The 24,728-nt window shown below is 45.0% G+C and overlaps 1 long non-coding RNA gene across 1 annotated transcript; it reads right to left on the bottom strand.

Annotated features, from left to right (window-relative positions):
* Positions 1–241: 241 nt before the first annotated feature.
* LOC123351156 lies at positions 242–7,336 on the bottom strand. The gene is made up of 3 exons (XR_006573935.1): positions 7,199–7,336; positions 3,453–3,692; positions 242–920 (listed from the first exon to the last, which is right to left on the bottom strand). It is a non-coding gene; the product is annotated as an uncharacterized LOC123351156 (long non-coding RNA).
* Between the last annotated feature and the right edge of the window lie 17,392 nt (positions 7,337–24,728).

Genomic DNA, 24,728 nt, shown 5'->3' with positions numbered 1-24,728 from the left:
AGGTGTTTTGCAAGCTCAGGAGTCAAAGAACTACTGAAGTGCCAGGTACAGTATCTAGGCAGTAATAACAATCATTTTATTGTTGAACCCCGACCTCCTGCACAACACAAACTAAACCAATGTAAGAGGAACGAAAGACAAGCTCTCAGAAGCCTGCTGCAGTGTCTGCAGATGATTCTAAACCCATATGACCTCCCTCACCATGCTGACAATAGAGAATTTATCCCCATAGCAGGTTTGTGAGATATTCTGCCCCCATTCTGGGTGGGAAAGTGAGGCACAGAAAGACTAAGTGACATGCTCAGGGTCACAGAGGAAGTTGGTGATAGAGCCAGGAGTTAAACACAGGTCTCCTGAGTCCCAGGTGAGTGGCTTAACCAAAAGACCATCATTCTCCCTTGTTAGTCACCTGGTCATATAAAAGTGGATTTGGTTTGCTGGATTTGGCGCAGAGCAGGTACAATTTTCCAGCGTATAATGTACGGTTTGGTAGAGATGCAAGAGCAGGTGACTCCAGACACCAGAGCTGAGAGCGTGCCATTCAGGCCTGTGCCTATGTATAATGGCCACTTTCTCTGGCTTCCTAAAAAAGCCAGTCCATGTTTGCTGAGAATATTTATTTTGGTGGATTTCTTTATTGATGGTGTGGTTTTCCTTTGAATAGTGCGTTATCAAATTCCTTCAAATCGGCCTCCGCAGAGATGCACTATCTAGGGAGAATGGTTTTTCAGTAGCAGATTCAATTTCATAATGAGAGGGAAGTCAGCAGATGCTTCTCAGGATGTGGGTGCTAAATCAGTTTTTATGATTCTATTTCTGGCATCATTACTCCAGATTTCCAGTCCTGCTTTTCACCATCCACAGCACTTATCTCCTCTGCAATAAATTCAAATCGCCGTCTTTGTATCCAGCCTTCTGATCTGAATTGCACCAGATAAAGACACACAAGGAAAGCAGATTATCATTGGAATTAAAGGAAGAGAACAAACCATCCTATAGCAGGTGTGTAGGTTTCCAGACCATGCTGCTGAATTTCACCCCCGGTGTCTCCTTTGCAATATTAATTTGGGAAATGACCTTAAAAATAATGTGAATAACGTGGTGGTTCTGCCACCCTACTCCCAGAAATCTGCATTTGAGACTGTTTGTTTGTACCCCCTAACTTTGAATGACGATTTTGCCAAAAGCTTCATAATAGTCAAGCAATTAAGTAACTCAAATCTCAGCTGTCCAACCTAGTGTTGCAGCAGGGCAGAGCGAGAGAGATCTTCCTGGCGTGGATGATATTTATTATCACCCAAGGACCTGTTGACACCAACTGTCAGAAGGTGCAGGAGTACATAGGGTACAGGGGTCTCCTGGTTCACCAAAAGAATGTCATGTAAGGTCTCTAATGAAAGTCTGAGTCACACAGGTCATCATAACCATTGTGAGATGTATGTGAGGAATTGTGTGTGTGTATATATACTAAAAATCATGTTCTCTAGGTCTGTGAGTTATGACAGGTCATCCAAAGGTGATCCACGTCCTGCTGGCAGACAGGGGGCGGGGGATAGAGATCGCTCTGGCTGATCATATACAAATTGAGTGTTGTATACATTCACAATGAACACCCATTTACTGTCTGAGCCCAAAGCTAAACAATAGATTGCAGGTGCGGGAGGAAGAAATCCCGGCAGCAGGTATCCAGTTTATCCAATGAACTTTTGAAACTATATTTGAGGTACAGCTGAACCCCCAGATGTTCCTTCAGTTTGTGAGAACAAGCTTCCAGTGGGCTTGATCTTATGAGATGGGGTCTCAACCAAACTGGTTAAAACTGCTGAGGCAAGAACTTGGGGTAAGCTATCTTGTAGGAGCTAGGGGAATGCCTGGTTAGTTTAGTCTCTAGAAAATGTGTTATGATTGTGTTTTATATGTAACCATCTATTTCCAGTATTTTTATGCACTATCACTTGAATCTCTGTGCTTTGACGATACACATATTCTTGCTTCACTACATATATAATCTCTAAGTGCTTTGTCTCAAGCAGAGTGATGGTCCTGAGTTGAATCTTACAAGCTGGTGTGGCCTATTCCTTTAGGAATAGCAGATCTAGAGTTCTGAAAGTGTTCAGTGGAACAGGGGCGAAGGAATTCCCAGGGATGCCTGGAGGACTTGGGTTGGTGTATGCCTATCGCTGACCTGTACAGAGAGAGTGGTGGTTTCAGGGAGCTGACCCATAGCCGGAACAGACAAGGCTCCCATATGCTAAGGACAGGGAGTGGAGAGATGCCTCACAACCGAGAGTTCCCCGCGGAAGTGTCACACCATAACCAGTTTGTGAAGGGGTAATACAGAACTCTGCTCTCTGTAGGGTATGTGCTTTGAAACAATTTTATCATAAATGTTAGATAGAATCTTAATACGCTGGAGTTAAACTACTGCAGCTATTATCGTGGAGGGAAAAAATGGAATTGTACACTTTTAAATCCACCAGATGCACAGGGACTTGCAGTTAGTAATTAAGTTCTCGCAGCGCCCTCTCCCAGTGCCAGGCAAAGCATATTGGCTTAAGTTTGCCTGGTTGCCAAGTGTGAAGCGAAATTATTTCTAACAGCAATCGGCTACATTTGGAAACGCGCTCGTAAAAATGCCAGCTCAGAGCAATAATGATTCATGTATTAGCAAATGAACCTGTACTTTACTGGCTAACACATGAGAGGCAACAGCGGTTGAACCCCAGAGTCAGAGTGAGGGGTGTTCCTTAAGATAATCAGAGGCAGTTATTGTGCTGGGGAGGGTAATTCTGGGAGGGCTGCAGGGAAGAATCTGATATTTGTTCACACTGGATGGTTTGAGGATTAAAGGGCTGAACTGGAACTCAGAAAATGTAGTTTCTAGTGATGTCTCTGCTGCAGATCTCCTATGTGACCTTTGGCAAGTCACTTAGGTCCTGATTCTCAAAGGTATCAGGTGCTTGGCTCTCATTGATTTCAATGGGAGTCGGGCGTCAGGTACAGCGAGATTAAAGCCCAGATCCTCAAAGGTATTTAGGTGCTATGTGTAAAATAGTCCCTTTCTCGGTCTTCTCCGACTATATTGTAAGCTCTCTGGGGCAGGGACTACCTTTCTCTATGTGTCTTCATGGTGCCTGGCACAATGGGATTGCAGTCTCCGTTAGAGCCCACAAGACCTATCAAAATAGAAATAGTACAGCATTGCATACTCTGGAAGGGTTGTGAGACCTTGGCGAGCAGCAAGGGTGTGGAATTCTGGGTGCTCCCCAGGCCAAAGTCTGCTCTGTTACTCCTGGGCAATCACCATCAGCCCATTGTGCTCTGGTCTAGCAAAGTAATGACATTAAGGAAACAAAAACAAAAGAGGAAGCAACCTAGGAAGAGAAGCGGCAATGACTCAAGTATTTTTTGGGAAAAGAACCCTCTTTAAAAAATCTATGCACAAACCCCACCTGTGCATCAGAGATTACGGTCCAGTTTATGCTGTTTGGTGTTAATTTCTTGCTCGAGGCCATTGAGAGAACTGGCATTTAGTGAATTGATGGAGGAAGGAAACGACAATAAGGCTTGCATACTTCAGAGAACTGTGACCTTTCCAAGCACAAAGGAGAAAATCTGCCGATCTTGCTTACAACGAGTAACTGTATCTCAGAGCCGCAGGTGGAAACAAGGAACCCTGCTGCCACCACCATCTGTAAAATCAATATCTCATTAGCCTGACCTCTGCTGCTACCCTTCTGTTTCACTGGCATTCTGGGGGATGCTGCAAAACAGGGATGGTCCAGGCTGAGCAACCAAATCTCCAGTGGTAGTCCAGGGGAGCTGCAGGAGCTCTGCACCTCTAAAAATCAGCCTCAAGCTACCATGGATGTGCAATGGACGTTTTCTAAAGATGCAGAGATGTCAGAAGCCATCCTAGGAGGAAGGCAAGTGGCATTTCAGCTACCATCCAGCAATGGTTCCACCTGGGAGAGGAGGCACTAGCCTCCACCAAGACTTTATAGGAGGTTTCCATTTTAGTCATACCCTGTTCATGGCCAGCATCTTTGGGACAACCATCGCTTCTTGCTGGCCCCTTGGTGAATCAGAGTATTGCAGAAATGTAGGGCTGGAAGAAACTCAAGAGGTCCATCCTCCTTCAATGAGGTAGGACCAAATATACCTAGACTATCCCTGACAGGTCTTTGTCCAACCTGTACTTAAAATCTTCCAATGACCGGGATTCCACAATCTCCCTTGGAAGCCTGTTCCAGTACTTCCCTACTCTTACAGTTAGAAAGTTCTTCCTAATATCTAACCTAAATCTCCCTTGCTGCAGATTAAACCAATTATTTCTTGTCCTTCCATCACTGGACGTGGAGAACAAGTAATCACTATCCTCTTTATAACGGCCCTTCACATGTTTGAAGATGATCAGGTCCACCCTCAGTCGTCTTTTCTCCATTTCTCAGTTCAAAGGGATGGATGGTAGGTTCCAGGAGGCTTGTACTGTCATAACCTCTCCCTGGCAGACTGGAGTCTGCCACCAAAGTACTGGCAATGTAAATCTGGGCTTCAGTTCTAGAATAGTCTAGTAGGCCATTACTGCCATTCTCACGCCATCTTCTGAATCACCAGGTACTGACTGTGATTGGAAACAGGATACTGGACTGGATTGACCACCAGTTGGACTCAGCATAGCAGTGCCTCCATGCCTGTCCTCTGTGTACGGGCTACCACAGTTTTAATGCAATTTACTTTCCCTTTTCTAATAAATATGCATGTTTGCCTCACTGGAGACACTACACTCCCCAGCTCTTAATGCTATTATGCCTTATTTATAATATCCCCATCTTTTCCCTACTTGATGGTTGATGTTCTCACATGTGCGTTAGATGTGAAGGCTCAAGTTTCATCAAAACAGAAAAAGAGACAAGTTTTCAGAGTTTTTTTTCCTCCCATAAAATAATCTGCAATAATTTCAAACTGAGAGATAGTATCCTAATATTGGCAGAGCCTGGCATTTTCTCACATGAGACTCTGATGTGAGATCTGAGGCAGAGATTTAATCAGTACCAGGGGCAGCTATCAGAACAAGCTGTCATACCTAGAAAACCTCAAATTATGCTTTAATTATCCACCTACATTGCCAGAGAATAAATAACTAATGACTTCATCTCACTGTGCTAAAGGTAATTCCAGTTGTGAGAAGTTTGCAGGCTGCAGCTTTCTACCATTTGTTCAGGGTGCAATAATTGGGGATATTTTTGTTCAAGGAAGGCAGTGAGCTTTGAGGTCTTCACCTCAGCAAATTTGGAGTCAAAACCCAGAGCAGTCATCAACAAGGGCTATTTGACTAGTTGACTATTTCCCAGTTCACAAAAGCATTGCACAATGTTGTGCAGCTAGATGGCCATTCAAGAGAGGTGGAGACCTGAAATGTCAGGAAGTTACACAGGTTAGCAGGAGCGTGGGCAGAGCAATTTGGGGAAGCTTGCACAGCTTCAGGAAGTAGGGACACTTGTTTCTAAGCCACTGAACTGGGTCTCGGGAGATCAAGGGTCTATTGTGAGCTCTGCCATTGATTGTCCTATATGAACTCACACTTAGGGCCAGATTTGTAAAGGTATTTGGCATTGTTCCCTACAGCCCAGAACCTCAAGGTATTTAGGCACCTAACTCCCATTGAAATCGATAGGAGTTAGACAGTTAAATATCTTTGTGGGGCTGGGCCTAAGTGACTTAGACAGCTCAGTCCTATTTTCAAAAGTGACTTAGGCCCTTAGGAGCCATTGAAAGTCAATGGAAATCAAAGGGGTTGAGGTGCTAGGAGCTTTTGAAAATGCCTCTCTCTAACTTTCGGCCACTAGATATTTTTAAAAATCTGGCCATTTGTCTAAATGTTTCAGCAGAGGTGGCTCAATACCTGAATACACAACTGAGATGTCTTAGCCTGACTCCCAGAAATGTTGAGCACTCCACTGAAGTTTGAGGAAGCTCGGGGTGCTCAACGGCACTACAAATCAGGCCCAGGGTGTCTGAAATTGGGAACCCAAAAACTAGGGGTTCTACTCTGAGAAATAACTGTAAAAACAACCTTGGAGGGCCCATAGTTATTGTCTCTCTTGAATTCTCCATCAAGTGTGCTCTGTTGATAAATAAACAGCTGCTCTCTGGTTTAACTGCTAGCCCCAGCAGATTCTGCCTGGCAATTGAGACTCACGCGGAGTTGTTGCTTTCTCATATATCATCACCAGTAAGAATAGTCCAGCTGGCCTTCATTTTCACCTGTGCCACCCCACTGTCTTTCAACGACACTCCCATGACACCTGTGAAACTCCATTATCTTCAACAAGTTTGCACAGGAGCAGTTGATGGGAACTTAGCAAGCAATTCGGTTGATGATACACCCAATGGAATAGCGCCTGCAGCCGACTTTCGGCACTGATGGCTCTGTTAACAGGAGTGAAAACAGTAAGGCCCAGATCCTCAAAATCAATGGGAGTTAGGCACCTAAATAATTTGAAGATCTGGGCCTAAGAACTTACCTTTGCTTCCAAAGTCAGCAGATATGATTCTGAATATTCATGAGGGACTTGAGACTTCAGATACGTTAAGGGTTGTTATAAAGAGGACGGTGATCAATTGTTCTCCATGTCCATTGAAGTTAAGACAAGAAGCAATCAACTTAATCTGCAGAAAGGGAAATTTAGATTAGATGTTAGGGAAAAATGTTCCAACTCTAAGGTTAGTTACGTTCTGGAACAAGCTTCCAAGGGAGATTGTTGGAATCCCCATCACTGGAGGTTTTTAAGAACAGGTTGGACAAACACTTGTCAGGGATGGTTCAGGTGTACTTGGTCCTGCCTCAGCGCAGGGGTGAGGGTGCATCAGATGACCTCTCGAGGTCCCTGCGAATCCTAAATTTCTATGGTTTATATGATTCTGCACTGCTCTGCACTATGTGTGTTCCTTTACACCCATGCAAAGTGGTTACGAATTAGGCTTCTCTTCTAATTTGGTAGCATTTCACAGTTACTTTCCATTAAAGTAAGTGACTGCACAACGGCCACAGTGACAGAAAATCAGGCCCGAGGAACTGCTGAATAAGCAGGTACTGTTTTTTAAATAAAGTCACTGCTCTGAGTAAATCCTCACTTCAACACTTTGCAGTCTCATGGAGTGAAAAACTAAACAGCAAATATCATTAAAGTCAAACCCTAAAAGGGGTCTTTCCTCTTTCCTACTGTCAGATCTGTCAGACAGTAACCCATTCACATATCACCAGTTTCTCTTCCCCTAATAAACAGGGAGCTTTCTTTAAGTAGGAGCTTCCTTCTCAGCTGATCATCTCTTATTTGATCCTGTGGAGATGTCATAATACTGAACCGGGACACATTGGTTATTTCCATAGCAACAAAGTGTGATGTCACAAACACTGTGGTGGGGGGCGGGGGGGGGCAAATTAAGTTCTGGTGCAGCTCCACTGAAATCAATAGGATCCCAGAGAAGAAGCTGGGCTGTGAGGGAGAACAATATTTTTGTGACCACAGAAAAGTGAAAGGCTGAAATAGACAGTCAAGCTCTCTATGTCAACATCCATTTCCCACAGTGTGAAGGTTCCTCCTTAATGTTGTCCTAAATCATAATAGTTCTCCTATTCTTTTTCATTCATTTCTATTGCAGTTAATCATAGGAAGCTGAACAGGTTAGAACTTAAATGTAACAGACTCCCTCCCACCTTTTTTTCCCCCCTAGCTTAACAAGCTTGGGTAATGATAAAACAAGACCCCCCCTTTGGGTGCAGAAGCTTTGAAAACATGTTCATGGGTAACGTATTTCATCAGGCCCTGTCTAGCATATTATACCCACAGACTGAGTCGTGCTCATATGAATGGGTGAAAAACAACTCTAGAGATTGTTTCAAGATGGATTGATTTGACCCTCGAATCACATCAGCAGGTAAGAGAACTGCAAAGAAATAAATCCAGCAATTCCAGCTGCGTCCACAATTTATGTAATGGAGGTTTTTTTCCCCATAGTGGCGCAGGAGTTCTGATCCCATGTTATTTAAATAGCTTGAGATTTGCTTAATTTTGTCTTACCCACAGTACTAGCATCTCTGACAACTTGAGCTATCATCTGCCTATATCTTACATCAGTGCTCATCAGAGATGAGATCAAACAGATCTTGTTTTAAGGCACCAGCTGAGCAGGAAGGAGCCTCATAATAGTAGTGAATCTGCTGTTGTGGCTATTGTAGTTAGGTCTTATATAATCTTAATTAAATACGGTTGATGCTTAATATCTAGGAAGCTGAGTCGCCTTTTCAGAAGGGCCACTAGAGCTCCTACAAGAAGGGCACCGAAATTCAGTTCAGATTCTTGTCATATTTATTCCTGCTGCATTAACAAGCTAAACTACTCCCTTCCCCTGCCCTGTCTAATCCTGAAGCAGATCTCATTAGCTAACATTTTTCACATGTGGAAGCCAGAGGTTAAACCCCAGACAGGATGTGTGTGTGCGAATGAAATTCATTCTGACTCTACTCGCTTTTCTACCAGCAAGTCTTGCCCATTTGTTGAAAATAAATGTTAACCCCATTGGTCCGGGGGGTTGAACTTGTGATACTAAATCGAAAAGCTCTGTTGGTGAGGGCATGATAATGGCAGAGAGTTTAATAATCAAATCTAAATGCATATTCCACCTCAGAACCCTGGAGCTCTTTATGTTTTAATAATGCCTTCTTGTTTATAAATACACTTGAGGTGCCATGTTGCATCCAGATATTGATTTGTTTGCATTAGTAATCGCTTTTCCCCCTCTGAGATTGCAGCCTGAAGCTCAGCCATGACTGGAACGTCCAGAGATGAGCTTGGTTAAATGACTGAGCTGTCCCAGGTGCAATGAATTTGGTGCTCTCTCTCGATGTAGTTTTCCATAGAAACTTGTTTACAGCAACACATAGCTTGGAGAAGGAGTGGAGGCAGGTATGTGTTTTGTTATTGGAGTGAACCATACTGGTCTCTTCCCCCTAGGACAGTGTTTCTGAAGCTGGGGTCCTCGGGCTCCTGGGAGTCCACAAGGGTACTCCAGGGGGTCCGCAGACCCCGCTGATCAGCTCCTCCCCCTCCCTCCCAGCACCTCCTGCATGCTGGGGAACAGATATTCCCCGGTGTGCAGGAGGAGCTGGGAGGGAGAGGGAAGAGGGGGGGCACTTGGGGGAAGGAGCAGAAAAAAGTGGGAAAGAGGAGGGACAGGGGAAGAGCGGGGGCAGGAAGAGATGGGGTGGGGCCTCGAGGAAATGGGGTGGATTGGGGCCGGGGCCTCGGGCTGAGCAGGGGAGCTTGGGGGTCTGTGGTAAAATTTTAAATCAAAATGAGGGTCCTCGGGTTCCTAAAGTTTGAGAACTGCTGCCTTAGGAACAAAAAGATCACCAGACTATCACTAAAAGCCAATGGCTCAAGCTGTGATTTGTACCCAAGGACTTCCGGAGTCTAATTTTCCCACTTTCGTTCAGCTGAACAGATTCCCACCCAAGTGGTGAGCGAAATTACTCCTTTTTATCCACTGGGGTGAAGCATGAGCCTCGATGTGCCACGTACATGTCACTTAGGCCTGGTCTACACTAGGACTTTAATTCGAATTTAGCAGTGTTAATTCGAACTAACCGCTCAACCGTCCACACCAGGAAGCCATTTAATTCGAACTAGAGGGCTCTTTAGTTCGAATTCGGTACTCCACCCCGACAGGTGGAGTAACGCTAAATTCGACATGGCTAGCTCGAATTAGGCTAGGTGTGAATGCAAATCGAACTTAGTAGCTCCGGGAGCTATCCCACAGTGCACCACTCTGTTGACGCTCTGGACAGCAGTCGGAGCTTGGATTCTCTGACCAGCCACACAGGAAATGACCCGGGAAAATTTGAATTCATTTTCCTGTCTGGGCACTTTGAATCTGACGTCCTGGCTGGACATCGGGGCGAGCTCCACAGCACCTGCAACGATGCAGAGCTCTCCAGCAGAGGAGTTCATGTTATCTGTGAATAGAAAGAGGGACCCAGCATAGACTGACTGGGAACTCTTCGATCTGATCGGTGTGTGGGGCGAGGAGTCTGTGCTTTCGGAGCTGCGCTCCAAAACAGGGAATGCGAAGACCTACGAGAAGGTCTCCAAAGCCATGAGAGACAGAGGATACAGGCGGGATGCAACGCAGCGCCGCGTGAAAATCAAGGACCCCAGACAAGGCTACCAAAAAATCAAAGCGGCAAACGGACGCTACGGAGCCTGCCACCACTGCCCCACCAGTGACCGTGGACTCTGACAATGGGACAGTGTCGACGGCCAGTTCCTCGGTGATGTTCGCGGACGGGGAAGATGAGGAAGGGTTTGTGGAGGACGAGGCAGGCGAGAGCGCTTACAACGCTGGTTTCCCCGACAGCCAGGATCTATTCATCACCGTCACGGAGATCCCCCAACAACCCTCCCCGGCCATGAACCCGGATCCTGAATCAGGGGAAGGAGCAGTCGGTAAGTGCTTTAACCATGTTAACTTTTATTCTTAATATAACAGCAATCTTAACTGTGTGAAAAGGAGGTCTGTCTACATATGGGGATAGAACAGAAATCATCCTTGGAGATCTCCACGAAGCTCTCCTTGCGTTAATCGAAAAGCATCAGCAGGAGGTTCCTGGGGAGAGCTGCCTTATTGGGTGCTCCGTGGTAGCACAGTTTTCCGCGCAAGGCTTTCATGAGGTACTCAGGGAGCACTGCCTCCCCGAGCACGGCTGCATCGGGCCCTGGTTCGTGCTAGCTTTCACGCAGCATGCGCTCTCTATCTCCTTCAGTGACCCTCCTCAGGGTGATCTCGCTCGGAGACTCCTGCATCTAATTAGGGTAATTACTGTAATTTTACGCCTGGTCCAAAGTATTTTTAAAAAATCTACGGACAGACGGCATAGCACAGACTCAGCACGCAGCTGCGTGACGAGCGTAACGGAAAGCCAAAGAATATAATGGACACTCATGGAGGGAGGGGGGAATGAGGACGCAAGGTATCCCACAGTTCCTGCTGTCTCCGAAAAGTATTTGCATTCTTGGATGAGCTCCAAATGCTTCTAGGGTCAAACACAGTGTCTGCGGTGGGTCAGGGCATAGTTCGGCAATTTGCGCACACACCCCACCCACCACCAGAAGTGAAAACAATCCTCTGTTGACTCTTTTACATGTCACCCTATCTTTACTGAATGCTGCAGATAGACGCGATGGTGCAGCACTCAACACCAACATCCTTGCTCCCCCCACGCTATGGATGGCTGATGGTACAAAAAGATGGGTATCCGTCCTCAACATCAGCCTATTGGCACATGGGGCAGTGCAAAAGGACTGGTAACTATGCGTACTAGCATCTGTGAGGTTGATCAAGGGCGCCTGGCCCTAATTTTTCATGGTAGATGGTGCAGTATGGCTGTTAACCGTCCTCATCATTGCAACAGGGGGCTGAGCTCCATCAGCCCCCACCCTTCCTGTGTAAAGAAAAGATTGAATTGCCCCTGGACTAGCAGAGGGATGATGGGCTCCTTCATCCACAGTAATTAATGTCCTGCCTGGACTATCATTGCAGCTGGAGGCTTCCTTCCACTCATTTCTCACAAACAAGTCACTGTGTCTTATTCCTGCATTCTTTATTACTTCATCACACAAGTGGTGGGACAATGGTATGGTAGCCCAGGAAGGCTGTGGGAAGGCCGGAATGAACAGGTGGTGTTGTTGCAGGAGCACCCCCATGTGAATAGCATACAGCTCCAAATTTATGCAGGATCGGACACAGAGCAGCTGTGCTTTCTGGTTCTATGATACAGTGGTTCTCTAGTACACTTGCCCATAATCTAGGCAGGACTGATTCTATTTTTAGATACCAAAAAGGAGAGATTGACTCAGGGAGTCATTCCCAATTTTTGCTTTTGCGCCCCTGGCTGCTCGGCCAGGGGCACTTATGACAGCACCAAATGGTGCAGTGCAAAAGGACAGGTAACCATGCCCATCTTATTACCATCTTATTACCAATTTATGGTATGGTAGATGGTACAATATGGCTGGTAACCATCTCAGCTGTCATGCAAAAGCAAAAGCATGCTGCTGTGTAGCGCTGCTGGGCCGCCTCTGTCAGCGGCATCTAGTACACATACGGTGACATACACAAAAGGCAAAACAGTGTCCATGGTTGCCACGCTATGGCGTATGCCAGGGCAATTCTGGGAAAACGGGCTTGAAATGATTGTCTGCCGTTGCTTTCCCGGAGGAAGTAATGACTGGCGACATTTACCCAGAATCCACCGCGAAAATGATTTGTGCCCCAGCAGGCACAGGGGTCTCAACCCAGAATTCACAGACACAGGCTAGACTCAGTTAATTGTTCGCAAAAATGTATCTTTGCAAGGAATTCACTCCCTGTTTCCCATCTCACAGCTTCCACTGTCTCCAGACCTGCCACAGCATCCCCCTCGCAGAGGCTGGCAAAGATTAGGCGGCGAAAGAAAAAGACAAGGGACAAGATGTTCGAGGAACGTATGGGCTGCTACCTAGCAGAGGCGGACCAGCAGAGCCAGTGGAGGGAGACCGTCTCTCTGTGCCAGCGCTCACACAGCGAACGGGAGGAGAGGTGGCGTGAGGAAGAGAAGCAGGCGACTGAAACGCTGCTTGGACTAGTGAGGGAGCAAACGGACACGCTCAGGCGCCTTGTGGATGTTCTGCAGGACCGCAGGAGGACAGAGACACCCTGCAGTGTATCTGCAACCGCACTCCCCCGCCACAAAGTCCCATACCCCTCTCCCCGAAAATAATCAGGAGGAGGGGCGGCCGGGGACGTGAATACTGTCACTGCACCACAGCACAGTGCTCAAGTACCCAAAAGCTCTCATACCGTACATTTGCCGAAGTCCTTCACTTCCAGACTCACAGTAGTCCCAATCCCAGTCCCATCCCCTAACTGTCTACTTAATAAAAATGCTTTGCTGTTAATTACTGTTTCCGTTATGTTTTTTCAAAGAAGACTGTGTTTGAATGGGGGGCGTGGGGAAGGGGGTGGTTAATTGCATAGGACAGTCACCTTTCCCAGGGTACAGACACGGGGGCAGGATCAGCAGCGGGTCACACACACGGTGCAGTCAGTAGGCACCCTGGTCGGTATGGGAGGTGGTTTCCAGGATCTGTGTGGGCGGGGGAGATGTGAATTTGCAGTGGGGGAGGGCGGTTACAGATCTTATACAGCGGTCCTTGTCCTGGACCGCTGAGTCACGCAGCTGAGGAATCTGTATCCGTCCTCCTCCACCACAAGGTCACATATCCGCCCGCACACAGAATTCCATAAAGAGGGATGGCAGGCTCCGTTGAAAGAAGCATTCCGGCACTGCGGACCGCTCTAGGAGCAGGAGCCTGTCATTCCTTGAGTTTAGAGGCGGTCTTTACATCACCGCACACCCTACCCAGCACAGTCTGCGTCCCAGTTTCAACCCTTTAACGCAAAGTCATGAATAAAGAAACCTTTGTTAAGTAATACTGGGACATGTATTTTATTTTTACACGTGTGCTGGAAGTGGGGGTAACGGGGTGAACGGGGTATGTAACCGAAGAGGAGAGTCAACAGTAACTGGGTAAAGAAACAGGGGCAGGTTCAGCTTCTCTGTAAAGAAACTGAACAGTCACAGGTCACGCTGCTCGCTGGTATTTGAAGAGTTCCTTGTCGCTGTCCCAGGCGCCTGTATAGGGCTTCATGAGCAAGTGCATTAGCGGGCAGGCTGGGTCCCCGAGGATGACTATAGGCATCTGCACATCCACAACAGTTATTTCGTGGTCCGGGAAGAAACTACCTTCCTGCAGGCGTCTGAGCAGCCCATAGTTCCTGAAAACACACACATCATGAACCTTGCCCGGCCACCCGACGTTGATGTTTGTAAAACGTCCCCTATGGTCCCCCAGTGCTTGCAGCACCATTGAAAAGTAGCCCAATTTCTCAGCAGCTGACTGTGGAAGAGGTGGACGATAAAGTGCGAGGAGGAGAAAACGGCGATGATCGCAGCGGGCTCCATGCTTGCAGTGCTGTGGCGTCCGCGCTGTCACTGACCAGAAAAGTGCACGAACAGATTGCCCGCAGGCGCTTTCAAGGAGGGAGGGAGGGAGGTTGTGATTGACGGTTCAATGACGACACTTACCCAAAACCACCCTCGACACATTTCTCCCCCCAGCAGGCATTGGGGGCTCTACCCAGCATTCCAATGGGCAGCGGGGACTGCGGGAACTGTGGGATAGCTTCCCACAGTGCACCGCTTCCAAAGTCGACGCTGGCCCCGTGAATGTGGACTCAGAAATTCGAATTAGTGTATTTAGTATGGATACACAAATTCGACTTCATAAGGTCGAATCCACAAATTCGAACTAAGTTGATTCGAAATAGTCTTGTAGTGTAGACAAGGCCTAACACCCTCAAAATTCTAAATTAGATGAATCTACTTCTATGGTGATATTTGTGACTTGAATGGATTAAATTTAGCATTGGCATTAGTATGTGCAATTCCATGACCCATTATGATCACATTAACTGAATTCCCTCAACTTCAAAGCCAACAAAAGTCCATATCTGGTAAGTATCATTTTCAACATTAGAATTAGCGGAGTACTGTTAAACAAATACTAACTATTGGGACAGATTTTGCCTCCCGAAGCATTCATGAATCTGAACTTCCCCCTCCCCCCCAAACAAAATTTAGTATTCAAAAATATTCTACAGGTGAATATTACAAGCTAATAACTGGCAGTCTAGAGAGGATTTACACAGTATCCAAAGCTTATATGAGAGCATCAAAATTAGTCACATGATTTTGTTTCTGTTCTGACTGGATGGCCAAAGAACATCTGTGGTTCAACTGTATCTTTTAGACAACAAATATTGCTATACGATGTAATATAACATGGATATTCATCCAAATCAATAGGACCTCATCTGAAGCATCATCACTCATCAACACTGATGGGCTCAATATGGATGAAATCAAACAATATCGCTAGTATTCTCTCTAATTCTAACTACTCCCTGTGCACGGAGCCAGAGCTTTTATTCAATGCTCACCTTGGTTTTATTTGAATATTATCTGCCTCTAACACAGCAGCAAGCAAAGCCAGGGTTGCGGGCAACCTTCAGCTCCCTGCAGACCAGAGCCCCACCTTCCAACATGGAGGATGACCTTTGGCCTCTGCACCTACACCGACATCCTTTCATGGCTACGACAGCTACTTCATGCATCCGGTACTGTGCAGTTTGTCAAAAATGGCAAATTTTCAAAGCTAGCCTGCTGAAGGCAAAGTTGTATCTTGCGACATATGCATTGGCCGCAAGTACGCCACTGCTGATATAGGATTTCATCAGTGTTGTTGAAGTATTGGAGTTTCGGGGAAGAATGACCTAGCATCCTTTTTCCCTATGAGTATATTCTCTTCAAGACTTTGCTTTTCATCAGAGTAGACGGCACGACATTACTAGTTTCTTTTAGCTTTTAGCCTTTCTTAGCTGTGTATGGAAGAGTAAAAAAGTGCTGAGAGATTCCAGCAGCCACACAAATGTGTAGTGTTAGCTGTCCACATTTTAGTGACAAGAACAAACCAAAGAGCACTAATCTACCTCCATTTCAATATAGGCTTCTCATTACAACATCAGTCCATAATGTTCTCCAAACTGAAGTAAATGAAGTATCCACATATCAAAGGAGCTTTTCATTGCTGGATTAAATAATGGAATAATAGCATCATTTTCAGATTTAAAACTTCAGTCATTCCCTTCTCATGACAAGGGGAAAGCAAGCTTCAAGTCAGCCTGTGATTTGATTGCAAAAAGCTCCTGAGGATCTGAAAGCACATTCTCCTTTCTTTCTCCTATCCCACCCACCCCTTTTTTTATGGCAGCTTCTTCCACTGAGCTATGCAAAGGATCATTATTCCATTACAATATAAGGATGCAGAGTCCTTCTGATTCCTAGCCCTTAGAATGAGAAGAATAGCTGATTTTACTCCAAAGCTACAGCAAATCAAGGCCTTTTTTTAAAAGTGTGTATGTGTGTGTGCGAATACATACACGCATTTTTATTGGCAGCAGTAAATTGAAAGAGAAACACAAAGACATCCAAGAAAGTAAGAAACCAGAGTGGCACGTTTCAAGGCAATACAACAACAGCACTTGGTGGGGGGGTTTCATGAGGGTTTTTACGGCATCTAGCAGGAAAGAAAAGCATTAGACAACTGAGCCCAGCTTAGATGTGAATAGTTAAGAACCTTTAAAAAATCAGTTTGAACGCAGTTCTATACATGAATGAAGAGTCCTGAGCAATGAGCTTCCTTTTCCAAGTCAGTTCAGCTATCCCTTACATTACATATATGGGGCATATCATTATAAAGGCCTTTCAACCTATGGAATTCCCAACAAGGGCTGAAGTCCTACAAGCTGCCCCATGCCGGCAGACCCATGCACTCTCACAGGTGAAATTAATGGGATTCTGTGTAAGTACACAGGGTTCACCACGTGGAGAGGCCAAAGTTTACCTGAATTGTACATACGTTAGGCCTCTGGGATCAAGCTATAATTTGTGTCATCCAGTGCTCCATGCACCATGATAGCACTGGCATATGTTAATACTCTAGCCACCTTTCAAAAACCAGTGGTGCACTGAAGTAATTGCCCCTTCTTCTTCTAGCAGCTCTAAGAAAAGTGAACTAACACTTGCAAATGGTAGTTGGGTGTTTTGTGCAGGCATGAGAAAATAGAAGAAAAAGTCCCTTTTTCCCTTTGTGCAGGTTTACACGTTTTTTCCATGAGCACATGGCAGGGTTTGCTGGCAAAAATGGTAAATGTCATGAAAACCACAGAGAAATTCATAAAACGGTTGTTTTAAAAAAATACATTGTTTGCTGATTCCACAAAGCAATTGCATAAAACTGAACTGAAGGCACTGCTGAAAGCACGATCATGACATTGCACCAAATGTTGCTAGTTTCGCAAAGGGAAACCCGAAGGTTTTGCTCAACTCTGAATCTCATTGTTAATCTTTTTTTTCCCTCTTTTTCTTTTTTTCCCCATTTCCTGCATGCTGGTTGGGTATATTTCTTCTTTCCTGCAGCCGGCTGTAAGCATGTGCTTTCCAGAAAAATGAGCTGCTGATGGCATGTCTTCCTCATTAATGAATTATTATTCTCGTCAATTATCATTTATCTTCACTTTCTTTTGTTTTTTTGCCAAAAGTAGTTGAAGAGAAAGTAGAGGGCTAAATCCATATCTTACCAGCTCTTTCAGGATTCCTGGGCCATTAATAATAATAGCTACGTTCTCTGCATTTTTGACTCCTCTTCCTAGAGGATTTTAATCAAGCAAACCCCTGAAACCAGTGGGAGTTTTAGGAGAGCCCGGAGCAAGCCTGGTGGGATTTGAGAGAGAAGAGGGGGACAGAGAAGAGAGAAAGCTGCTGGGGGAGGACTGGTTTTTGTTCTGTGTTTGTGCAATTCCTAGCATACTGGAGTCCTGGGCTATGACTGTGTTCCTAGGCACTATGATGATAGAAATAATCATAATAAAGAGGGTAGCCTAATACTGCATCCAGGACAGAGCCATCTTTCTAACTCATACGGCATGATCTGGTTTTCCTGCACTTGCCATCAAGTACTGTCTTCTTTTCCATGGTGATCAGTGTCAGGAATGAGGGACCTGCAGCCAGGCCTGGGAGCAGCTGACTGCAGCTGGAACCCCTAATTGGCCAGATTTCCTCACTGGCTGAGCCAAGCAGTAGCACTTCACCAGTGGCGGCTCAGTGCACAGAAGCTGCGATCGCTCCTAGGTCTGCCTTGCTCCCATCCCTGATCCAACCTGGCTCCTGCTTTGTTCCAGCCCCGCCCCACCTCTGCTCCTGCCATGTCCCCAGCCATGCTCTAGCCCCGCCTCCACCTTGTTCCAGCCCTCCTGGTTCCTGACTCCAGCTCTGACCATCCCTGACCACAAGGCCTGACCATCCATGGCCCAGTCTGTGACAAGGAGCCACTTGTATGCAATGTAAAGGGCCGAATTCTGCTCTCTCTTAGGTGCAGTTAACTCCTATGGGGTGAAATTCACCCCTGTGCTGCAGGACCAGCCCAAGCCTATACACCCCTTGATGCTTTCACAATGGGACATAGATGGTGGATAGGGCTTGTGTTGGCTTTCTGCAGAAGGGTGAATCTGATCCACAGTGCACGTTTGAGTCCCATAAAATATGGTCCACGTGAGAGAGCATCATTGATTGCTTCCCATGCCCTTCAGTGATAAATATTGCATGACTATCTGCTCGTCTTTTGAACTGAAGGAACAATTCAATATCCATTTCAGTTTCCTGTGCTTTTTGCCAGTCTGACAAGCTCTTTACTAGTCTTCATAAGGCACAATCCAATGAGGTTTATTTTGAACAGTCTGTCACAAAAAGAAGAGTAATACCTTCCGTAGCAAATCCCTCATGTAGGGGTGCTTTATATACTGTGATGATTTGCTTTTTAATTTGATAGAGGGGAAGCTTTCCAAATCCTTACCTGCAGGACAGAATAATATCTTACATTCTCTCCCACCAGGCTCCACAGAGTCAAGTCCTGAAAACTGTCAGCCATGGAGCCTTGCAAATGTTTATTTTTGCCTTCCTGCTAGTTTGCAAGCAAAGCTGCAAAATCCCCACCTGCAGACAGGACCTTATAATGCCATCTTGAAATGTATTGACAGAGCAAAGGCAAGATTCAAACCTCCAAATCCCAGGTTCTAGCTGCAAGCAAACTATTTTTTTTTCTCCTTTAGAAGAGCCCTCATGATTTCCACCAACAAAATCATTGCAATTATAGATTTTTTCAAAGAACACAGGCCAGCTACTTATTCTTAAACCATACATTTCTGTCTGCCAGAACCCACCCATTTCCCACAGATCAGGACACACGGTCCAGATTTTATACCCTGACATGATACAGTAAAACTGCTCCAATTATTTCAACACCTTGAAGCCCTAACTGTAGAAAATAAACCGAGCAGTGACAGATTTGTGTTTAAACCCACTGTGCAGTCACAGGGCTTATTAATTTGTAAAGCAATTTGAGATCTAGGGACAAACCCTAAATAAAAACTAAGTAGTAATATTGTTTTATATATTTCCATGTGTACTCAGAGGGAAATCTATTCCATATATTCACTGAAAGTATATGCCTTCTGTCAGAAGTCAGGAAACAAACATTAGCCCATGTCGTTATCTTTGGGTGTCTTGAGCTGCACTGAATCCATGTTCATTGCTTGATCTCACCTTGAACAAACACTCAGAGGGTCCAGCTGAATTGTCAGAATCAAATCTTGCAAAAGGACGAGAGGGAAGGTTTCCAAATGTATTTTTCAATTGTAATGTTAATTTCATGTAATTTTATATCTTGTTGTGAGGTCGAGTGCTTGAAACATTGTGCTTTCCCATCGTGCCATGAAAAAAGATATAATCTAGCTGCTTAAAAACAACCCCAGTTCCATTGCACTCAAAGAAAGGTATCGTTTTATTTCAAACCATTTTGCAATAGTATCATAAATGAGAAGAAGCTCTCATTTTGCATAGTTCTTTTTTTACCTTTTTGTCTTAATTAAGTTGCATAGGTGTTATTGGGGGTGAACTGATTTCTTATTTCCATCCTGTGTTAGTCTTTCCTTGCTCTCCAAAGGTCTGGAGTTCATGATGCAGCTACATTTTAATTAGCGAATTCACAATATTATAAACTCTGAGGCTCTGTCTGGAATAATTCAGAGTTCTCGTAGACTTTTGTTTCACCCTACCCTTTTTTGGGCATAAGTTGCTCCATTTTAGTTAAAGAAGGTCATGGGTTTCTTGGTTGTTTTTGTGGTATTCAATGGGACATATAACAACTGTGCCCCCCAAAAATGCTGGGGAGACATAATGTAGACAAGACTGTGTTTGGTGTTGCCAAGAGACAATTCATTGCGAAATGCAGAATATATTTTCCAGGAAAAAAATAATCAATTACTGCAGTTAATTTAATGACACTAAAATCAAGCAAGCAAAGCTTTGCCACGTATTCCTGGTGATGACTGAAGTGTGTGTGTGAGAGAGAGAGAGAGAGAGAGAGAGAGATCAACTGCTAACCAAGAATTTACAAGAATACCAACATATGCCAAAGTGTTGAAGATTAGCTGTATGCTAATTGAGTTTGTCTTAATATTTATTATTCAGGAAAACACCCTGATTTAGGACAGCACAATGAAGTCAATGGGATTTAAGCATATACTTAACTTTAAGCACATGATTAAGCCCTGTATTGAATGAAGGTGGCTTTCAGCATATCCTGAAGTGTTTTCCTGAATCAGTCTCATACTGTTACTTAGATCCATTGACTTCAATAGGCTTCATTGACTCCCCTAATTTATACCAGCCTCTCTCGGAAGAAGGAGACGGGGAGGGAGGAGGTCACTTGTGAGCAGCTGTCCAGGCAGATGACTGGAACAGACAGGCTCTATGGGTGAGTCTGAAGGAATTGGGCCTCCCAGATCCAGGCAAGGGAAAGCCTTAGGGAAGACCTAGCTTTGCATCTACTTTGCTTTATTGTGTTTTCTCTGGAAGTCTTTTGTTCTAAATAAATTATGTTTTCCTTTAAGGAAGCTACTTGGTCACTAACTACCTCAGTCATTGCCCTGCAGGGTCTGAGCCCAGGGCAGACCTGCTAAGGTGATCACTGCTTTATTGCGGCTCAGCATCTGGTCTGAGAGTCGGAGAAATGTATGTTTTCACCCTAAGAAAGCTGTGATGGCTCAAGGCCTGAGACCTAGAGCGAAAAGAGCTTTGAGAGGCCAGGAGGTGTTTGAGGTGCAATTCCCAGTAACCAGGACACTGAGATTCTCATAACAGCAAGGCAGTCCTGGACTATCATATTAGCAGTTATATGCATTTATAGCTGATCATTGTCTTTCATTAACAGACACTTTCCTCAATATTGCCAATGCTATTCCATCTAGCTAGAATGTATTGCCATGGCAACCAACTGCATTGGTGGTTTTGTTGTGTTTTTTTTAAAGTAATTAAACTCTCTAAGACAATTTCTCCTTAGCTGTCAGATTAGGAAGTAGAATTTTGTGTTTTGCATTCTATTGACGAAAGGAGGTAGCTAGAAGGGCTACCAGCTCGTACTTCTGTACTGAGGTTCATGAAGTCAGGCCAGCCCTGCCAACCATTTTTAAATGTGTCATTTATTTCCAGTACATCCGATAATATGCTAGTACACATTAAATTCTTAGATCCAGATATCCGGCTCGGGCAAATCAGCAGAGTTCCGTTGAGTTGGTCACATTACTTCATCTTTCTGGGCCTCAGTTCCCTGTCTATGAAATGGGCATAACATCATGCCCTTACTACCCAGGAGCTCAGATCCTAGGATTCTGGTGTCTATAAGTACCTAAGACGGATGCATCCAAGTGTGCTATAGGAAAGTGATGCCTCTCTCAGAAACAGCTAGGAATGTGACAGCCATCCCTGATTTAGCACCTGCTGCCTCCTGCTGCTGTCAAGCTCACCTAGCAGCCCACACCTGTGTCAGAGTCTGATGTCTCTTTCTAAGACTCCTGTCTTATTTATGCTGCCCTAATACATTGAAAGGAGGTGAGGGCTGATCCGACCCCCCAACTTTGCACAGTTGAAAGCTCTGAGAAGCAGTAGTCTCCCTTCAGTAGGTTTTGCGCAATGCTAAGAACAGTGTCCCCTCAGCATTCTGTTGCTGAGGGCCAGCCTTAGGGGCACCCAGAACATGGCGGAAGGGTGGTGCTTTTAGGAGTGGCAGGGGCTTGCTTTTATTTCACAATAAAGCAATGATGTGCTCTCCCCTCCCCACTGCACTTACACTCCTCAACTGCCAAGTGGTGAATCCTCAGAGGTTTATTCTCCTCTCTGTTCCTGCATCATTCCCTTTGTCTTGTATGGGACAATTCTTAAGCTGAGAGAGCACAGAAGGATCTCAGTCTCTGGGGGAGGGTGAACTCCAGTGTGGAACAAAATCAGATCCTGAAACCTGGGAAGATGACATGATCTGGAATAGTCATTTTCCAGCCAGCTCTGCCCCTTTGTCTGTGCGGGGGAGCCCCTGCCCCCACCCCATAGTATGGCTGAAGAGAGCCACTGCTTCCTCTCACCCCAGTCAAGTCCATTTTCCTCTCCTTTGCCAGCATGTGGAGGGAGAAACACTGAGTCCTGTTTAGCATTCAGCATCTGTAGGCCAAATTCTGTCCCCATGTGTTCACATAGGCCTCTCATTTAACAGGAGCAGCTGTGAGCAGAATTGGGCCCCATATGTCCCTCCATATGCCTAGCTATTCATCCACCAATTGCTAATGCTATGAACGAGGAGCCCTTTCACCCTGAAATTCCCACTAACAAATTGGCAGCTTAGCAGATCCTACAAATCATCTTCAAAGCCTGTGTTTGCTGGCTCACTGAGCAAACAACGTAAGGAATGATAGCCACCACTCTTCCTTTCTTTCTTTCCTTTTATCTTGGGGGGCCTACAAACTTAATTACATGGTGAGGCTGATAAGGGAAACTCTAGAAATAATTTGGCACCTGGACTTTTATCTGCCTGAGCAGAGGTGCCCCAAAAGGCCTTATCCTGAAGCCTTGGGAAAACAGACGACTGGCTGATTAAGATTACAAAAGCACAGAGGAACAGGTGCGCCTGCTTTCAGCTGCAGGGGACAATAGAAGACTGCTAACGACACATGCTGCATTGGTGTCACAGACTACACAAGCTGCAAGGCAGGTGGGATCAGCCCCCGAGTTGAAGAAGCTGGTATTTCCTCTCCTCTCCCCCTTCCTTTAACGTTACCCTTCCAAGCAAACCATAATAAGTTCACTCACTGGGAGTCTTTGATCTTAATGGGCTTTGGATCAGGACTTTCATGGGTACAAAATTTCCCCTACCACCTGACCCCAGGAAGCTTTAAAGGGCCTCTCCACACAGCATGTAGTTACATGTTATAAAATGTTGACCCATCTAGTAATAGTGAGAATTACCCTGTGATGTTCCCCTGGTAAGTTGACCAGACAGCAAGTGTGAAAAATTGGGATGGGGGTGGGGAGCAATAGGACCCTATATAAGAAAAGGACCCCAAAAATCAGGACAGTCCCTATAAAATTGGGACATCTGGTCATCCTATCCCCTGGTGATGCACATGCCTCAGCAATGTCTCTTTCATCCAAATAAGTCGAGGAGCACTGGGAAAGTGCCAGGAGATTGGAAGAAAGCTAATGTTGTGGCAACTTTTGAAAAGGGTAAATGGGGTGACCTGGGTAATTATAGGCCTGTCAGCCTCATATCGATCTTGGGCAGATAATAGAGCAGCTGATAAGGGACTTGATTCATAAAGAATTAAAGGCAGGTAATGTAATTATGCAACTCCACATGCCTTTATGGAAAACAGATTCTGTCAAACAAACTGGATTTTTTTAATGAGATTACAGAGTTTGGTTGATAAAGGTAGTAGTGTTGATGTAATATACTTAGACTTTTGTAAGGCATTTGACTTGGTACCACAAAACATTTTAATTAAAAAATTAGAACAATATAAAATGAACACGGCACACATTAAAGTGATTGAAAACTGACTAACTCATAAGTCTCAAAATGCAACTGTACCTGGGGAATCGTTGGCAAGTAGGTCTGGGGTCCCATGGGGACTGGTTCTTGGCCCTATGCTATTTAACATTTTTATCGATGACCTGTAAGAAAACATAAAAATCTTCACTGATAAAATTTGCAGATGATGCAAATGTTGGGGGAATGGTAAATGATCAAGAGAACAGGTCACTGATTCAGAGTGAGCTGGATTGCATGGTAATCTGAGCACAAGAAAACAATGTGCATTTTAATATGGCTAAATGTAAAGGCAAACATCCAGGAACAAAGAATGTAGGCCATACTTCCAGGATGGGGGACTCTATCCTGGGAAGCACCAAGTCTGGAAAAGATTTGGGAGTTGTGGTGGATTCAATCTATTTAGTTAAGGGATGACTTGATTACAGTCTATAAGTACGTATAGGAGGATCAAATATTTAATAACGGGCTGTTCAATCTAGCAGAGAAAAGTATAACATGGTCCAATGGCTGGAAGTTGAAACTAGACAAATTCAGACTGGAAATAAGGCAAAAACTTTTAGCTATGAAAGTAATTAACGATTGGAACAATTTACCAAGGGTCCTGGTGGCCTCAATCACAATTTTTTAAATCAAGATTGGATGTTTTTCTAAGAGATATACTATAGAGCAGGGGTAGGCAACCTATGGCATGTGTGCCGAAGGCGGCACGCAAGCTGATTTTCAGTGGCACTCACACTGCCTGGGTCCTGGCCACCGGTCCAGGGGGCTCTGCATTTTAATTTAATTTTAAATGAAGCTTCTTAAACATTTTAAAAACCTTATTTACTTTACATACAACAATAGTTTAGTTATATATTACAGACTTGTAGAACGAGACCTTCTAAAAATGTTAACGTGTATGACTGGCACGCAAAACCTTAAATTAGAGTGAATAAATGAAGACTTGGCACAGCACTTCTGAAAGGTTGCTGACCCCTGCTATAGGGATTATTCTGGGGAAGTTCTACAGCCTGTATAATACAGGAGCTCAGAGTATAATGGTTCCTTCTGGCCTTTGAATCTATGGCCTGGTCT

This window comes from Mauremys mutica, chromosome 16, assembly GCF_020497125.1.
Source record: "Mauremys mutica isolate MM-2020 ecotype Southern chromosome 16, ASM2049712v1, whole genome shotgun sequence".
Taxonomy (NCBI): domain Eukaryota; kingdom Metazoa; phylum Chordata; order Testudines; family Geoemydidae; genus Mauremys; species Mauremys mutica.
The sequence above is the reverse complement of the archived record's forward strand: the minus strand, read 5'-3'. Positions and strand labels throughout refer to the sequence as shown.